General features: G+C 36.1%; 1 protein-coding gene across 10 annotated transcripts in view; it reads left to right on the top strand.

Moving 5' to 3' along the window:
* The window catches only part of LOC311609153 (uncharacterized protein), a 495868-nt gene that overhangs the window by 167700 nt on the left and 314641 nt on the right, over positions 1 to 13527 (top strand). The window contains exon 3 of one of the 10 annotated variants that reach the window (XM_084801964.1): positions 8429 to 8626. The exons of the other annotated variants lie outside the window; for them this stretch is intronic. The gene's annotated coding sequence lies outside the window, so the exon portion shown is untranslated. The remainder of the gene's footprint in view (positions 1 to 8428; positions 8627 to 13527) is intronic. 10 annotated transcript variants of the gene reach the window in all.

Raw genomic sequence — 13527 nt, 5'->3', positions numbered from 1 at the left:
TGGATAATTTAATCAGATTTCATTGCAAATGAAATGGAGTTGGGTACTTCATCAGTGAAAAAGACCTGAACACTAAATACTATCCCTTGATGCTGATATTTGAGTATTTTCCACTTTTAGGTTATTTGTGTACATATACGTTTTAAAAGATATACCTTCACAGTACTAGATTTGTCAAATATTTTAAATGACATTTTCACTTATTCTCTGAAAATCCCACAAATGTATGCCATGTGCCTTCATCTTATCTATTCCCCATTCCCCTCCCCACTTTCTCTTATACCACATTTTTTTCATTTATTAATTTCTTTACATCTTGAACACAGCCTCCTTCCCTCCTCTCCCCCCAGTCCCTCCCTCTCACCCTCCCCTCTTCCCATTTCTCCCAGCCTCCCATGGATGTCAACCAGCCTTGCCATATCAAGACACGCTTGGACCAGGTGCTTCTTCTCCTATGGAGAGTAGACAAGGCAACGCAGTTAAGGGAAAGGGATCCAAAGACGGGCAATAGAGTCAGACAGCCCCTGCTCCTGCTCTTGGGAGTCCCACCTAAAGACTAAGGCGCACATCTGTTACATACGTGTAGGGGGCCGAGGTCCATCCCTCATATGCTCTTTCAATTGTGGTTCAGTTTCTGTGAGTCCCTGTGGGCCCAGGTTAGTTGATTCTGTAGGTTTTCTGGTGGATGAAGCCCTTGACCTGATGGCTCCTTCAATCTTTCATCCACCTCCTTCCACAAGACTCCCTGAGCTCCATCTAATGTTTGGCTGTGAGTCTCTGCATCTCTTCCTATGAGAAGCTCTGGGAAGCCTCTCAGATGACAGTTATGCTAGGCTCCTGTCTGCAAATACAGAGAAACCCCTGGCACCACATATTTTTAAGTTAAAGCTCTGATTATATCTCTTTGCTCTTGAAACCTTTCAAAGTCTGTTCGTTGCACTCTTGTAAGAAACTTTCCTTTGGAAGAGATTCAGAAGACTTTAATTAATCAACTACCACTCATCCCTTTCAACTCACATCTCCTTTTGCCCACAAAGGAATCCCTTGAGGCAAGGTGCCCCCATTCCAAGTGGTAGAAGTTAGAATCTTATCTTTGCCTCCCTTTGGCTTGCATTCTTCCCCCTTCATATTACCAAGGGCTTGCTTTGTAAGCTGTTGTAGGTAAAGCTACCAGACTTCTCAACTGCTTGGAACTGCCTTCAGAGTCATTCCCACCTTTTTGAGTGGGAAGTTGTGACAGTCTCCTAAGATGCTAGGGAGCACATCAGAGGTTACCTGAGGAGCACTTGATTGTAGTTTCTATATATTGGGGCAATTGCCCTCTGCCATTGCTGTGCCCTATGCAGATTGCACTTTTAAAGATTTGCTCTACCTTAATGTCTGGCTCATATGAGTTCTTTCATTTTTTTTTTTTCTTCAGTCTTCATTAGGCAGAGTTACTTGCTTTCAAGTTTTGCAATGCATGATTTTCCATGCAACTACTTGTATCCTTTACATTGACAAACTCTGGCAGTTCAAGGAGTATTGGTAGTGCACGAAGCTCTCTTTTGATAAGAAGCTAAAATATCTGCTACATATGCTCTTTATCTTCTGTGACTTATGTAGGCAGGGTTCAAACCCTTTAGACTCTGAGAACAAAGACTATAAATACATATCTCAGGTCTGCAGATTTCCGTTAAGTCCCACTGGGACATAAAACATGATTTGACCAAGTCTGTGAGCATGATACCTCTCAGTGTGAAACATGGAACCAAGAGGTCAGATGGTGGAAGACTACAAGTGAGTGGTTTACAAGAAAGAGCGATTGAAGAATGTTAAAAATCCAGTTCGAGAGGCACTTGAGGAAAGGCATTCTGGGTGCCTGGAGGTACTTGGGGAAAGGCATTCTGGGTGCCTGTAGGTACTTGGGGAAAGGCATTCTGGGTGTCTGGAGGTACTCGGGGAAAGGCATTCTGGGTGTCTTCCTGGCATATGGCACCATGCTCACCTGAAAGCTCTTACCTATATGCTATACTTGAAGAAAACTTGGTTATTTTTTTACAAGAGTTTTTTTTTTTTAGCAGTAAAGCTGACCCATTTCTGAATGGTAGCCTCAAAATATTTTTGAATAAAGAATAAAATCTTGAAAAAGCATTGTTGATTGTTGTTTTGATAATTCTGGAAACTCTCATTTTCAGGAGAGTTCTTGAATGGGGCAATATGGAGTTTACTCTGCATGTGCTTTACTGCTCCTATATGTATGCATGGAAGGGCAACAAGTTAATAAAAATATAGTTCTGATACTGAACCTGGGTGAACGGTAAGTTTTAATAGTTTTGAAATTTTTTTGCCACATATTTGAGAAAATTTGTGTTGCAGTGGTAATGGAAATAACTGTCATGAAAAAAAGAAAATATCTTTATTTATAAAATAAAGGCGTGGGATGATGGGAGAAGTTGGTCCAAGGGAAACAGTATCAAGAGGAGCACATTCAAGAGCATTATGTTAAAGTGTAGCAACTCTAGTTAAACATAAGATTACATAGCTTTGAAAAATGATGAATGCTGTTACCACAGGAAATGATAAATACATGAGGTAATGAACACATTAATTAACTTAGGTCACTGAGTAGTATATTCACATATCAAAGTATCAGTTTGTGTACCCTATATAAATATATATTGTGTATATCTATGCACACATATTGTGTATATATATATAGTATATACTGTATACCATATACAAATATATATGCATATATATGTAAACACACACACATATATATATGTAAATCTGATTTTCTTATACCTCCTTCACAAATCTGGGAGACAGTAAAATAACAATTTCTTAATCTATTTAACTATAATTTGTATTGCTGGACTGTTGTTTATCTTGTATTTTCAGATAATTTACATACAACGATGATTGCTATTTGTGATATTTGAGAATAATTTGTCAGGGTGCTTCTGTTATGTGTAAATGGAAGGCACAGTGGATGTATTTCTTTTGTTTGCTGAGATGATTTACACATAAACGAAGCTCACAGGTGCAACAATATTTGTAATTTTGAGTTAAGAACTGATTAATCCGAAGAAAGTCACTTTTGATAGATGGTATGAAGTGGCATGTGCAGTAAAATTTCCTTTACTAATTTCAAGGTCTAATTGTGTGTGTGTGTGTGTGTGTGTGTGTGTGTGTGTGTGTGTGTGCGCGTGCGTGCGTGTGTGTGTGGTGTGTGTGCAAACTTTCCTTAATACATTTTACGAATGTAAAATCATATTCTCCTTGTGTTAGAGTGAATTCGGGGAGAAAATTTCCTCCTAAGTTCTTATTGTTTGAAAGGGATGGTTCTCCTTTAGTGAGACTTCAGTGACAAAGCTGTTCTTCAGCTTTCCTTAGACCTGGGGTTTTATGTCACTTTAGGTGTGTTTTCCTGAAGTGACCATGTACGCTAATTAGAAAGAAAATAATTTATTGGGAGCTGTATCAAGTGTAGCACTGAAAATGGTATGAGCTTTTCCCAAGGATCCATATTGTCCTTGGACTTGGCGGTTGTATTATACTTTAAATGGAATTGATTGTGTGGTTGTAATGAAAGTAACAGATTGATTTCTATCCAGCCTCACAAAGAGTAAATAGGAAAGCATTCCTGTCTTGACCTACATTCAAAACCAGTGTGGTTTGCTGGATTTAGTCCCAAATTTTATGAGAGATAAGATGCAAACATAATGAAGTTGGTTTTGAAGTTTAAATTTTTTTAAACAGTCCTTAGTGATTTCTCAGGTTATAAGTGTTATGTTATTTAGATCATAGCCACCTAGGAAATACGTCTTTCTTTAAAGCCTTTGTATAATTCTCATTCAACTGGCATCCCTAAAAAAGTGTCTTTATAAATATACTAAAATATTGGAATGAAATATGAAACAATAGTATATCTTTTAACATCGCTAAATTTCCATGGTATTTTAGTCATTTGAGCCAATGAAATTTTTAAACTTTAGATTTATTGATGTCTTTATGACTAACATAGTTTTGTTGCTGAGGTACACCAGGAGATGTTAGGAAAGACACAATGTTACTAGCACATTGTGCTCAGGGTTTTTGTGGAGGAGTGCTTCTAGTGAATTCAAAATTATTTTATCCTTTACTGAAAAATGAAAGGTTTGTTTGCATTAATAAGCACAGTACATTTGCTTTGTCTTTTCTTCATAATTTAGAAGATAAACACACATATGCATTACAAATGTACATATTTTTAAAATTCTAATATTGAGGACTTTGAGAACCAGTCTATTTATCTTTCCATAATAAAACTCAAGCAAACATAAGAAACAGTTTTAAATGTGATACTTCATTTTGTTATGAGAAGAAATGGATGAAAGAAAGTTTAAAAAAAAAAACCTTACAGCACACCCCAACAATTCATCTCTTAGGAACAGTTCTTTCCCACATTATGTGACTCTTTTGAATTTGTTTTATGTTTGGGTAAAACACTTTAGTGTAATGATGCCTGAATGAGACAAAACAAAACAAAATAAAAACAAACCGAACCACATAAAAGTTAGAAATGGCAAAAAGATAAAACAAAAACAAAAAACCAACTAACACATTTGACTCCTGGTGTTGCTGAGTCGCAGCTTCAAGGGTTTTCTGTTCTTCCCAGCCCACTCGATTACCCTGCAGGTTGTGGCAGACAATGCCCAGGAAAAGCTCAGACATCGAGCCTGCAGGCTTCTTGACTCCATTTTAAACCTTTTGTTCACACCAGGGTGGCATTTTTTCACACCACATGTGGCAATTTTGACTCCTATCCAACTTGTCTTACAAAATCAAAGTCTGTGATATTTTTTTTTAACATTCACAGGGCGCTTCCTGGACTGTGACGGCTGTGGAGCCTGCCCTAGCTATTGGTGCACAAGTTTATGGCAAAATGTGTTTATAGGAGAGAGAGAGGGAGAAAGCAGCACTATAAGAAGTGTTTTGCCTTACACACTTGCACAGACAGTTTCGGATAAAATAGATGCTAACTCTACAAATATTGCATTTGAAAAAGTACAGTGAGCTCTATGCTCATTAATTTTTAGCATTATGCACAAATGGTCAGGACAATGAAAGAATACTAAGGTAGCATAAATTTCAGGATGGCTATTACCTTAAAAAAGACACCGCCATGAAATCATAAAACAAAAATATCTGCAGGTCTATACTGTTTTCTCCCTACATTTTACAATACTCAAGAGGGCAAGTGGGTGTTACTTTTATATATGATCATTGAAGATGCTGGATTTGATACTATCTCCAGCCAGGAGTAAAATAAAACATCCTTATAAAAATGTGTACTATGAACCACATCACTGAATAACTGGTCATAATTAATCCTTTTAAAATAATTTTCTTTCTTATTTGTTTTCTTTAAAAATTTGCCTCATTCATTCATATTTTATAATGACAAATTACAAGATTATATCCAAGGAAACATGTTCATGAAGGAGTAATAGAAGAAACAGAATACTCTACAAATTCCAAGGTCTATGCAGAGGCTATTCCTATATCTAGGAATGACATGAAGGAATAAAAATATCTGAATATGCATAATATTATAGATAATAAGGGATGTAAATTTATATGTGCATTTTCTTGGATATGCTTACCCTATTATCCTTTATTTATATAATTAAGAACATATAAAATGATGCATTAAGAACATGTGCTCAACATATATATTAATTCATTATCTGTGCAAAGATGGCAGTGGAAGGTTGCTATTTTAGTCAACAAATTGATGATAATTACATGATTTCTTAGGTTTTCTGCAGTAGTAAAGTGATTATATGTTTTAGTTGTAACTGACATACCATAAAGAGAAATGCAAAATCAGTTATTATAAGCAATAGTAAATATTTGTAAACTATCAAATATTAAGATCAAAGAAACTCATGTTTTTATATAAAGTTATACTAAATTTTTAGCCAAAAAAAAAAACAGCATAAAGGAATAAAACCATTTTAATTAATGTGAGTTGAATGCTTCATATATTAAAATAACCATACTGTTGTACTATAAGAAAAAATGTGTATCAGACATACTGAGCATTACCATTTTTATGCCTTCTTTCATAGAACATATAAGTAAATTCACTGTATTTGAATTATTCACTGCAGAGTTAAAAAGAAGAAATGTGTCTAGTAAATTGCAAAGACTTCAATTAAGCTGCACACACACACACACTCATGCACACTTATATACACCCATGCACGTGCACATATGCATTTTATGGATGACTGTAAAACAAGAAATGGTCGATAAGAACTTGGAAGAGAGGGCAGCCTCCTCCTCTAAGTTCCAACAGTGGGTGACTAGCAAGCAAAACCTTTTTCCCTTACCACGAGGCACTTACTTCAGTTAGCTTAGGAAAAGTATTGTAAAATACAAAGCATATGATTTCCACGAATAGGTAAATCAGGGTTAATATCAAAATAGGTCAATATCAAAAAATGAGGAACTACTCAAAAATTAGTTGCAGTGGGTTTTATAGTCTAATTTTATCGTATGGTGTGGAATACTTATCAAAGTACATCCTGTGCCTCTCAGTTAATTTAAAAAATAAGCATCTTACAAATAGAAATGGAAGAATTTTGGATTTAGATACAAAATTGGCAAAGGTCAAATAGAAGTATTTTCATTCAAAATGAAACAAAGAAGCAAAAGTAAAGAAAATATCTGTACATGCACGTACCCATGGGACTGAAGTCCGGTATTAAACCCTCTCAGAGTGCTAACCAGAATCTTAAAAACAAACAGACAAAAAGCTAGCAAACTATTTGTCCCTAGGAATCTAAAAGGGAGAAAAATATTATCTAAGGCACAGGAAGTTTATGAAATGAAAGTTACCTACTTTTCCAGCAAAAACATGTGTTGAAAAATATGTTTGTTGCATGTGCGTTCCAAAGAACAGAGAAATCCATCTGACTCCCTTCTCCCCGTTGTTAGCGAGAAGGAACAGCTTTGATTGCTTCTAAGTTTCTTCTTTTCTACCCTTCCTGACTATTCCCTGTCCTTAGACCCTCTTCTGGCCAGTGTATCTTCTATGTTGTGAGAAACAAAATATGATCTACAGACTGACACACGCAAAATAAACACTCCTGAGCCAAAGAGAACTAGGCTTGCTGCTTTTCCCCCCCTAGCTGCTTACTTTTTTTTTTTTCTTCAAATCAACTCATATATTCTGCCATAAAATTCAGCTCATAAGTAACCTTGTGCTGGATGAAAAGAGTACTCATTGTGAGTTATATTTCATCTGTCACAATGACCTTCTTTATTCTGCCTTGGACCTCCGCTTTGCCTGTAGCAATTAGAGAAAATAGATATGCCTTTAAGTATGAAGTACTGGTTTCTCCAAATCAAACCAAACCACTCCTGGTGACACATGCAGACAAAGCTTCCTAATCACCATGCTGGAGAGATGCATGCGAGACATCCCAAAGTTACGGAGTTTCCTAAGGACACAGTGAAACAGTGCATTTGAATGAGCAGGTGGCAAGTCTCACCAGCCCTTAACATCAGCTGGTGATGAGCAGCAGAGCATTTTAGTGATATTAAAAAAATGAAACACAAAGACCTTACCACAATTTGTACTTTCCAGTTAAATCATGTCATGAGATGGACATTATTAATATATTTATTCAGTATGCTAATCCACAGTGATTTTATTTGCCTTTTCTAAGCACAAAAAAATGAGTTATGTTCTTTCATGTATATTTCAATACTTCCAAATAATATTTTTTTACTAATATTCAAAGGGGAAGAAAACAAAGAAAACAAATTCCTTTTAAATAGAGTTTACCAAACAGTTTTGTTCAGCTTAAAATTCAATGTGATTATCCGGGTTACTTACTCTTAGAAATCACCTTGAGAGGCTCAAGTTCACCTTTCTGGATTTGAGCCTGTTAAATAACAGACACCATCAAGTCGTCCCCTTAAAAGGGTAACTCAGATGTCCGGCTTTATAGGGTGTAGTAAAAGTTAGACCATTTCTCGCTACAAAGCTACAAAAAAAGACCTAAGACAGCTACAAAGAAAAACAAACAGATGACGGGGGTGGGGTGAGGGGGAGAAAGAAAGAAAAAGTTCCATTTTGACACGAAAACAAAATCCCTGCTGGTACAGTATCCGTAGCAGTCGCCAGAACAGCTGGATAGAGACAGGCAAATAATTTAAGCCAACACAAAATTCATCAAGTCTGAAGAAAGGAAAAAAAAAAATCTTGAGACTAAAATGAAAACCTTTTGGCCCACAGCACAGGTTGGGCACAGAAGTGCTGGCTAAGCTATCTATTTCACACATGCAACGACAGAAGGTTCGATATTCATTCGATCGATGAGTGAAAAGGCACAATGGCAAAATCAGACAGACTTCCTTTCAAATACAGATCTCCAATGTCCCCCTCCAGTCTGCAGATGCACGGCTGGTGGTGTGGCTCAGACGGAGCAAGGGTTACATCAAGGCTGCTCTCTGGACCGTGCAAACAGTCTAGACCAATGACCTGCAGCATCATGCCCTTTGAAGAAGAGGCAAGTTCGGTCATGATGAAGAAGAATCGAGGCGTACCCCCTTTTAACAATAGGGAGCAGCTCGAGGCTGCAAAGAGGTAAGCAGGGTAAGAAGAAAACAGCATCTGCTTCCATGGTTACAGGCCAACTATGAGAACCTTGCTTTTCAAGGGAGTCTGTTCTCAGGCTCCCTCGTGGGGTATGCTGTGCATTGTAAGGGAAGGCAGGTTCAGCTGAAATCGCAGAGTTATTTCACAGTAAGATGATACAGAGCACATGGCTGGCAGGGGTAAAAAAAAAAAAAGCGAGTCACATGACTTACCAAGACTTGGGCTGTTTTGAAATAGAATTTTTTTCCCTTATAGCAGTTTTAATAAAAAGGGTAAAATTCTATAGAACGAACAGCAATGACAAACATGCTCTTAATTTCTTTAGTGTTTATGTGAACAAAGGTCAAGGGTCAAGACACTCTTCTCCCAGGGGCAGGACCAGAAAGCCTATTGTTAGTGTAGCTTTATGATGCTTATTATTGTAAAAGATTTCTTTCTTTTTCTTTCTTTCTTCCTTTTTATTTTGTTTATTTATTTTTGTATTTTTTTTTCCTGCGGAAGGTAACCTGGATGTGTAGTCTTCTGAATGATTCTCTCTGATTCATTTTCTCTGACGCTGTAACCAATAATTTCTCATTTTATGTTCATTTCCATGGCTGTTTCCCATCAGAAAACCTATGAGGTTCGGGAGAAACTTCCCTAGTACAGTGTTGTGTTTTAAGGAAGTGAAAGGATTCTTCTGTCTTTGCAAATCCTTAGCAAATGCACAGCCCCTGACAACTGTTCTATTTTAATTCTGGTCTTTGTATTTCACTCACTCCGTGCTCGCTTCAGCCCTTCCGTGGGTGCAGACCTAAAGTTTTCCTCTCTGTGAAAGGACCAGCCGCGGCTTGGACCTAATGACACCTCAGTAGCTATTGCCAAATATTTAACAAATATGAAGTAGGGTGCATTCTGTATCTTTAGTGATATCCTCAGTAGGCATACGTACTAACACAGACAAGGCATTGTTCCAGCCACGCACCACAAAGCAGGGTAGAGAGAGGGCAGGTTTGGTCATTTTCCAGTTATGTACTACAGTTATTTTGTACTATCTATTTTGGAGTTATTGTTCACATAGGGTAAAAATAGGAGAAGGAAGAAGGAAAGAGCGACCCATAGGATAATGCGCAAGACATCTGCAGGGTTTTTTTGTTTGTTTGTTTTGGGGTTTTGGTTTGTTTTTGGTTTTTTATTTGTTTTGATTTCCAGAAGAATGTCAGTGGGAATACTAAGATCGATCCTTAAAGTCGGGTTCTCAACTTGTGAGGTGGGAAATGGCTAAGAAACACACACACACACACACCCTGCTGTGGCAAGCTATGCATTTTCCCCTAAAGGAGCACAACATGGACTTGATTTTCAGAATTCATTTCAAAATACCTCCTCCAAAGGAATGCTCTTCTGAAGCTTTACAAAACCAACTAAATGTTTGTGAACATGATTGTGACCGTCTTAGTCTTTTCACTGAGAAATGAGAACATTGTTTCTGCTGTGTTTCTCTATTGTGGTTCTTGTTTTGAGCCAGATAGACATGAGTCCATGTGTAAATGTGTTCATGTTGGTTGCTTTCTTTGAATATATTGAGTTTTTTTTTACTTTTATGTTGAGAAAACATTTGGGTTAGAAAATGAAACTTTGAAGAATTGCTATTTTCATATAGTAATCACTCATTAGTATAAATAGCAACTATATTATGTTAATGCAACCACAGTGTTGTTTCTTTATAGAACAGAAGAAAAATGTTAAGGTAATTCAACCTCATAGAACCTCTGAAGCACCAACTGATCATGCTTTCTGCCAAGGGTCAGTGACCAGATATTTTGTAGATATATTGTGGAAAAACCTACCTGTCAGTTGTCCAAAGGAAAACTGAGCAAACCCAAATACACTAAGGATTACACATTGCATTAAAGTCTGTGGGGTGTGGCTAAAGGAAAAACAACTATTCCACTGTGTCTGGCATGAGACTGGGAGTGGAATGCTTTTTAGCCATTAAGCTAACCTTTTGTCTAGGCTTGCTCTTGGATTTTCAGAAATATATTTCATTTTATGACTATATGTATGTAAACCTAAGCTTCACGAACAAGAAATATCAGTATGTATAAATACTTGGAAACATACTCGGAGTAAAACTGATAGCTTATAAATTGCTATCACTTTAATATACTAATAAGTACATGAGAATATTTAATAATGAATGCCTAAAGGAAAATACTAGCTTTTTCCCATGAACACTTGCTTTTATATGAGGTATTAAGTGGATGATTAGAATCTATACTGTATGCCGATATACCCCTCTCATATCACAAGATATGTTGGCTGGAAACATTTCTTTAAATTAAATTTAAGGTAATTATTATGATATCCCATCACAATATTTTTGAAAAACAAATTTTATACTGTGTAAAATGTGTCCACAATTAAAGACATCAAAATCTTTTGTTTCCTCAGTATGTGATAATGTCTTGAACGTAGCACATGCTCAATAAATACCTCCCATGAGAGAAATGGCAGAATTATTTGCATTAGAATGGATATTACTTTTAAAACTGTAATGAATTTTTTATAAAAGTGAATACCTTTTGTTAATCATCAGCAATCATTATGCATTCATATAGATTTCATATAGTAAAATGGATTTTGTAAGTACATAGTTTTAATGACATTTAAAATATCAATATAGAGTCAAGGTCAGCCTTGTCTACAAAGTGAGTCCAGGTCAGCCAAGACTACACAGAGAAACCCTGGCTTTTATATATATATGTGTACCATACTTAGTATATCCCAAAGAGAGACATATAACTGGCAGCATTTCACCAAATGGTTTATTAGTCTAATTTCATGATCTACAAAAGCTGACTTATAAAAGATATAAAGTACCAATTAATATCTATACATTTCTATATTTCATTTTAATTAACAGAATCCTCTTTTTTAGCCTTGGACCAGTTTAAACAGAAATATCTATGACAGAATCACCAGTGCTTGGATAGCATGTGTTTGGCTTTCTTGGCTCTCTTGAAAACTGGTTGCTTTCTAATTCTGTAGCCTGATTTCTTCCTTGCTTTCTCCTCTGTATGTAAGTCATGACCACAATGAGGCAAAAAGTTCAAACTCCTTGAAACTCAAAACTCTTTAAACTAATGTAAACAGTAGCTGTAGAGGATGACAGCCATAAGGGATATTGGACAGTAGATTTTCTGTAAGTGTTTGGGTATTATATCAAAATTTATACTGTAATTTTAAATTTTATTTAAGTAGATAAACATTTGTATTTATCATTTCCACTGCTTCTATAAAAAAATGAGAATGTACTGGCCAGATGTGCAGGTCCATGCCTACACTTATTTCAAACTTGAAGAAAAGGTTAAAAGTTTGGGAGTTTGTCAAAAAGCAAAAGAGAAAACTGTCATTTCCTTCAATATACAATTGTTAAGTGAGAACCAAGTGATGCTCTGGTACCAAGGCTCTGAAAACAGACAGACATCTTTTAAAAGTATCTGTAGGCCAACCTCATCATTTGTCTTAGAAAGCTGAATGACTAATCTTTTAAAGCAGTGTATGATTGTCTATAAATTACAATTCAAATTTTGGAATTTTATCTAGAGTACTAACCTAATTTACATCTGGAGTTAAAACTTAGATGTGTACAAAATTATAAAAATTATAAATTATGGAATTTGTCTTTACCATCTGACAAATAAACCATTCTATCTCTGACTGATTTTTACTAGGGATAGTTTAGATGCTCAACCTCAAAATGTATGCCATTCTGGAAAGCTAATAAAGAACTTAAAATTCTAAATGGATTTAGTTCTTAAATTAGAGCACTGAATCCTTTGGTGACAGGTCTTGAAAGGTGTCTGGGTGTCTATTGTGAGAAACATATGAGGTATTCATAGGATGGTTCTAATTTACCTTCTCAAAGCATGCACTGTAAACACTAAACACTTCTCATCTCATCATATGCCATGCAAATGTAACTAAATAATCTAACTGTCCTTTTTGTTCAAATATTGGGCTGGTCTTTGGGATTACAGATTCATTTACACATGGTCTTGATTTTTGTATAACACACATTGTGATGTACAGACTCTTGGGTGTGCTTCTAGCATTGGAGAAAATCAACTGAATAGAATTCTTTTTAATTGAAAGTAATATGCACATTAATATTAGGAATTCCCAGAATCGTTCATGTTTAATCTCAGAACCCCATAGAGTATCTGGATTCAACTATTACTTGTGTTGGTCTGTCACAGGGAGATAACGATCACAAACATGATGATGAACAGAATTGGGGAAAGAAGGCAAAAATCCCTAATGAGACGTTAAGTAAAGAATAAGTGAGAGATAAATTATAGAAATATGTTGTCTCTGTTCGTATTTATGAGCACACGGGGGAAAACTTCATATAGCAGAAATTCTCAAAGGATACCTCCCATTCATCATAAGACAAATATGAATTCTAAGCATAATTGGAATTGGTACAAGGATTCTGTTTAGATGCCATGGTGTGCATGTGTGTCTGTGTGAAAAAAGTGTTTGAGTACTTACTGCAAGTTGGTTGTAGTTTGGACAAATCAATTGAACATATCAATATGATACTCTGCAGTCTCTATAGCCAATATAAACTTATGAGAGGCTTTATTTTAAACCTATACTGCAAGTCAATGAAGTGGAATGTAAGTTAAGTAAAATCTTACAAAGAAGTTGAACAAGATAAAATGTCACAAACATGTTAAACACAATGCCCGACTCCCAGAACATGGCAAACCATTAAGAGCAAGTGCTCTGGGAAATGTTAGGGGTCATCCTTGGGAAATATAAAAGCGTAGGTCAAACCACAACACTTGGTTGTGCTAAACTGATCACCCTACTGTTTGAAGATAGTGATGTGTCCTTGCAGT

The sequence above is a fragment of the Acomys minous genome, assembly GCF_964271855.1.
Source record: "Acomys minous genome assembly, chromosome: 11".
Taxonomy (NCBI): domain Eukaryota; kingdom Metazoa; phylum Chordata; class Mammalia; order Rodentia; family Muridae; genus Acomys; species Acomys minous.
This window is presented reverse-complemented; position numbering and strand designations above follow the sequence as displayed.